The sequence below is a fragment of the Cervus elaphus genome, chromosome 26 (genome assembly GCF_910594005.1).
Source record: "Cervus elaphus chromosome 26, mCerEla1.1, whole genome shotgun sequence".
Classification (NCBI taxonomy): domain Eukaryota; kingdom Metazoa; phylum Chordata; class Mammalia; order Artiodactyla; family Cervidae; genus Cervus; species Cervus elaphus.
The window spans coordinates 11,476,382-11,482,381 of record NC_057840.1 but is presented as its reverse complement, the minus strand read 5'-3'; the positions used below and the strand labels follow the sequence as shown (position 1 = coordinate 11,482,381).

Below are 6,000 nucleotides of genomic sequence, written 5' to 3'. Positions count from 1 at the left end.
GTATGGCTATTTTTTACCTTGAGTGTATTATTTATGCTATTTTACCTTTGTAAATTTCAGGTGACAACTATATTCATTAAAGAGACATCACCTAGGTGAAGTGCTAGTCGCTTAGTTGTGTCCATCTCTTTGTGACCCCATGGACTGTAGCCAGGCTACTCTGTCCATGGGATTCTCCAGACAAACATAGTGGAGTGTGTTGCCATTTCCTTCTCCAGGGGATCTTCCCAACCCAGGGATCGAACCTGGGTCTTCTGCATTGCAGGAGGATTCTTTACAATCTGAGCCACCAGGGAAGCTCCCTTACCTAGGTGAGCACAGTACTAATTATTATGAATTTAGTCAAAATTTTTCATTTCTTTTCATCTTTTATTCATCTGGCAAGTATTCACTGAAGGCCAAACATGTTTCTAGGTAATTTTTTAGGCATTAGAGATATGAGATGCAATAATAAAACCAGAAATTTCTTCTCTCTTGGAGTGTATACAGGGAGAAGGAAATACGAGACAAATACATTGTTGCATGTATTAAACTTATCATCTATTTCTAGGAAAAATATAAATCAATAAATCAAGTTAAGGGGAATAATGAGTGATTATCTCATTATATTAGGTTTTCAGAAAAGAACTTTCTTGGAAGGTGATAGTTGAATAGGCACATACATGATTTCTTTGTATTATTATTATTAGTGCTAAATATTCTGGAGTCTATTAACTTCCTTACAAGGTGTTTCATGTTTTTGTATTTCAAGTATTATGTCAGTGAGTATATAAGTATGTATACTGTATGTCAATGAGTTCAGCATGAGGATTAGCAGGGTTTAAAAGAGACTCTACTTGAACAATTATTTATGAGAATTTGGAAGTGAGAATTCTATAGAGGGGCTTCCCAGGTGGCTCTAGGGTAAGGTACCTGCCGGAGACATAAGTGACTCGGGTTCAGTCCCTGTGTCCAGAAGATGCCCTGGAGGAGGGCATGATGACCCACTCCAATATTCTTGTGTTGAGAATCCCATGGGCCGAGGAGACTGGCAGCTACAGTTCAGGATCTCAAAGAGTCAGACACGAGTGAAGTGACTTAGCACACAGCAAGCACATACTATAGACAGAAAGGATGATGATGTGTGGGAGGCACAAGTAGACAGGACTCTGTGATGCCCACAGATAGAAATTATCTTTGAAATAGTGACTGAAGTGAAAGCTAGGATATGATGACTTTGAGCTTTTTTAATTCATTGAATTGGCTAAAGTAAAACAAGATCCAAAAGGGCAACAGAAAATGCATATCAATTATGTTAACTATGATGGACTCACAGTAGGCAATACAACTTAAAGGATGAGTGCAAGAAATAGTCTATGCTCAGCAGTAGCATCAGCCAGAAGGATGGAACACAGCTTCTGGGGCACAACAGCTGTGTAAAGTGCAGGATTACAAACAGCCAGGAAGCACTTACGTACCAACAGTACTAAAAATGAGGTGTTTTTTTTTTTTTTTTTAAGAATTGTGTGTGGTTTAGGAGGAAAGAGAGAGAAGTGGAATTCACACATCCTCCTTCCTTGTGTGTCTCTGTGCATCTTTTTCTGTCTCTTAAAAGGACACTCATTGGATTTTGGGTCCACTTTAAGCTCATCTTGACTCTTACCTTAATTACATCTGCAAAGATCTTATTTTCAAATAAGGTAACATTCTGAGTTCTGGGTGACATGGCTATTTGGGGGACAATATTCATCCACATCACTTCCATGGTGGCTCAGAAGGTAAAGAATCTCCCTGAAATGCAGGAAACGCAGGTTCAAACCTTAGGTCAGGAAGATCCCCTGGAGAAGGCAATGGCTACCCACTATATCATTCTTTCCTGGAGAGTTCCATTGACAGACGAACCTGGCAAGCTATAGTCCATGGGGTGGCTAAGAGTCAGACATGACTGAACAACTCACATTTTCACTTTTCATACACCCACAACACACATCATTTTACACATGATATACAGTTATTTTATTTGACCTTGAACTGAACAGAAACTAAAAGATGAAATAGCCAATTTACGACTCTAAATTTATGATCTAGTGAGCTGACTACATAATTTGAGTCATCATCTCTACAAGAAGATTTAATCAACAGTACATAATAGATCAAATTTCTTTTGGACATACAGATCTTCAACTAAATTGTATTAAGTGATTAATTAATTTCCTGACACTCTATTTCACATCTTTGTTCCTGAGACTATAGATCAGAGGGTTCAGCATGGGACTCACCACTGTATAAAATACAGAACGTACTTTGACCATGAGCCATGAATTTTTGGAGCGGGGTACACAATAAAGGAACAGGACAGTCCCATGGAACGTGGCGATGGCGGTCAGATGGGGGGCGGGGCACAAGTAGAGAAGGCTTTTTGGCGAATCCCAGCAGAAGGCATTTTTATGATAGTGACAAAAATGGAAATATAAGTAGTGAGAACAATTACTGGGCTGCTCACCTCTTTGCATTTGGCAATGGCAAAATGGAGCACTTGGCTGATGAAGGGGTCAGAGCAGGAGACAGAGACAATGACAGAGTGCTCACAGGGGAAATTATTTATGATGTTAGACCCACAGAAGGATAATGTCTGGAGAAAATAGGTGAGTGTCAGGGAAGAGACTACACCCCACATGTAGGGACAGGCCACTAACGATGCACAGAGCTTTGGGGACATGGCCACTGTGTAGAGAGTGGAGGCTTACAAACGGCCACAAATCGGTCATAGGCCATCACTGCCAACATGAATGCCTCTACCACTACAAACATACAAGCCGAGAAGAATTGCATGATGCATCCTGTGAAAGAGATGGTTCTGTCTTCCACAACCAAATCTCCAAGAGTTTGGGTGTAACTGTGGTGGAATAGTAGAAATCAACAAAGGACAAGTGACTGAGAAAAAAGCACATGGGGTTGTGGAGTTTGGGACTGACCCTGATGATGGTGATCATGCCCAGGTTCCCCACCAGGGTGACTGCATAGACAATGAGGAAAACTAGGAACAAGGGAACCTGGAGGTTGGGATATTCTGAGAAGCCTAAGAGGGTGGCTTAGGCTTAGCCTAAGTGGCTTAGCCACTCTCTTAGCCTAAGAGAGTGGTTCTGGCACTCTGATTTCCTTCAGCAAGCCACATAATTGTTGTTGGAGAAAATCTGAAATAGTGATAATAAAATGATAACAATGATGATAGTCCATGGATATCATATTTATTGTGTGTCAGACATCGTGTTAAAATATTGGTACATTAGTTTTGAGCACTAAATAAGATTTATGAATTTCAAAACAAGCAGTTTCATATTTTACAAAAGGAAATGGAAGCATATATGAGTTAAAAAACTTGTTTGAATTAACACAGCCTGCTGGTGATGAGTTAGGTTTGAAGTGACCATGAGTGACAGAAATTGAATTTAGTTTAGAGTCAGAGAGAAATATTTTCTATAATGTCATAGAAAAAACATGTTTTTCACAGTTCCATCATTCTCAAGGTCTGTGCTGTGTAATGGGAGTAACATAACAATAAATGAAAACATAGCACTCAAATTTATTTTAAAAAGCAGGAGGAGTAATATTTTTAGAGGCAGTAATACTTCTATCATTATGTTCAAACTGAAGATCATCGAAAAGGCAGAGGTCATGAGTCACCACAAGAATTTTCACATTTTGAAAAACATAAATGGACATTGAGGGAAATGAAGCTCTATCTTCAAGTTTTCCAGTGATTCCAGTTTGCTGCTAAGATTATTGGCTTGTGTTCAATGCAGCCACCTGGTAAAGTAATGGAGCTGTATTATAATTTGTGGTACCCTCACTTTTGTTTCCTTTCCTATTTCACTATTTATCATTTGTCTCACATAGTGAGTGCCACTGATGCTCTCAACATAGTCTTTTAAATTATTTGATCAATATCTCTTAATTTGCTATCAATATTTCCAATCTAATAAATTTATTAGGAATATTGTAGCATTAAATGCTTATAGAATATCTGAATTATAGAGTAACTTAAAATATATTTTGCTCAGCTCTTCCATATTCTATACTGTTTCTAAAGAAAATCAGAGAATACAGTAATAAACACAAGGTTACATTATGACCCACAAAACTTCTGGTGACAGGAATATTGAGTTTGATTAAAACCACAGGTGAACAAAAATAAAAATAAAAAAAAACACAGGTGATAATCTTGCTTTGAGTTATACAATTATTTGTATACATTATTTTGAGAAAGCAAAAGCATCTTGTACTGATAAGCAGTTTATAGCAACAGAAGTATATTTATTTAGCAAATATTTTAAAATAAGTTAACCAATAACAAGCACACATCTGAAATATTCAGATTAATAAAGGGACTATTAGTTCAACTCTCATAAACACAGATGCAACTTTAGTTTTGTCTGACCATGTGAAGGGAGAAATAATTCATTATTTCTTGAATAGCTTTGTGGTACTTTTGACACTCAAAAAATGTATTTCCTATATGCAGAAAAGGGAATGGTTGGGGAGTGGAAAAGAGTTAGTGGCAGACAGACTGGCACAATGAAAGAAGCAAGGAGTTGGAAACGTAGATTTAAATTCAGTTGCAAGCTTTGGCATTCACTGTATGATCTTTGGTGAATCACCCAGATTTTATGAGCCTCAACTTCTTTATCAGTAATAGTGACATGGTAATGTATATTTTATAGATGTATAAATATTAAGTTAGGAAATGACATTAATATAATTGGTACAAAGTCTGATAGTTGTGGAGTTCAAAATATATGTTTTCCCACCCCCATCCCTTTTAATTCTTAATACTCTGAATAACTGGTATTATTTTTAAACACATATTGTTTTAAACAATCTAAGAAACAGGTCAAGGTCCAAAGTTGGCAGCAACAAAAATGCAGGAACAATTTGTGATGTCGAAGAATAGCTCAACTTTATTATTTTTTTTTTCTGAATTTCCTCTTGGCCCTGTTCATGTTAATTCATCAACCACTGTCCTTCAATAAATTGTCTCTGTTTCCCCTTTGTTTTCTCTTTTATTATCTGACTCTTACTAATCATCCAATTTTAATCTCATGGTCACCTAGGTTTAGCCAACTTCCCTGTAGTGGTGCTACTCTGAACTGTGAGAAAATGAATTTCTTCTTGATTACTTTATCTGTTATGACAGTTTCTGTCTCTTAAAAACTTTAATTTCTCCCTATCAACTAATTTATCAAGTCTAAATTTCTCTGCTCAGTTTTACATAAAGCCTTATCCTAGCTATATTCTTCAATTTTCAACCTTCTTTAATTAAGTCACTATTCTTATAATATAATGCCTGTAATTTCCTCTTTTATTACATACTGATGCAGTGATGAACAATATACAAAACATTTCATGAAAATTGCTATCATAAGGACACTTTTCTTTTTCACTTCAACCATATTTCCTATACCCTTGACATACCTGCAGACATTACTGTCAGAAAAATGGAATTGTATATTATGGTGTTCATTATTATTATCTACATATGATTCTTACCTTCTTTCAACTCAGTTTTGAGGTGTTGAGGAATTCTCAGGCATTATAATATTTTTAAAAATTTCATTGTGACTATTCTGCTAAGCACAATATGGATATCCTCAGAGCAAAAATCAGGATGATACCCCAGTGAAGGAGGAGGAGATCAAAGCTCAGCCTTCAGGAAAATGGACTCAAGAGATATCACCACACAAAGACTGATAAAGAGTGTCCACTGCTTTAGAGGTTTCAGGATCTCAGAGTTCCCCAAAGGAGAGAAAAGAAACACGATAGAACATCCCACCTGAAACCAACTCACCTGAAGATCCTGTTTCTACTATTAATTGTCTCCAGGGGAGTTCCCACTCTGAATTCAAATATCATGTAAAATATTAAGGAGTTGGTTAATGTAGCAGGAGCTCACAAAAATTTAATGGGGCTGGAATATAATTCTTTCTTAACATTGAGGAAAACTCAGAGAAAGGAAGAGACAGA

The 6,000-nt window shown here is 36.8% G+C and overlaps 1 pseudogene; it reads right to left on the bottom strand.

Annotated features, from left to right (window-relative positions):
* Positions 1–2,201: 2,201 nt before the first annotated feature.
* LOC122684093 lies at positions 2,202–5,461 on the bottom strand (annotated as a pseudogene).
* Positions 5,462–6,000: the final 539 nt, after the last annotated feature.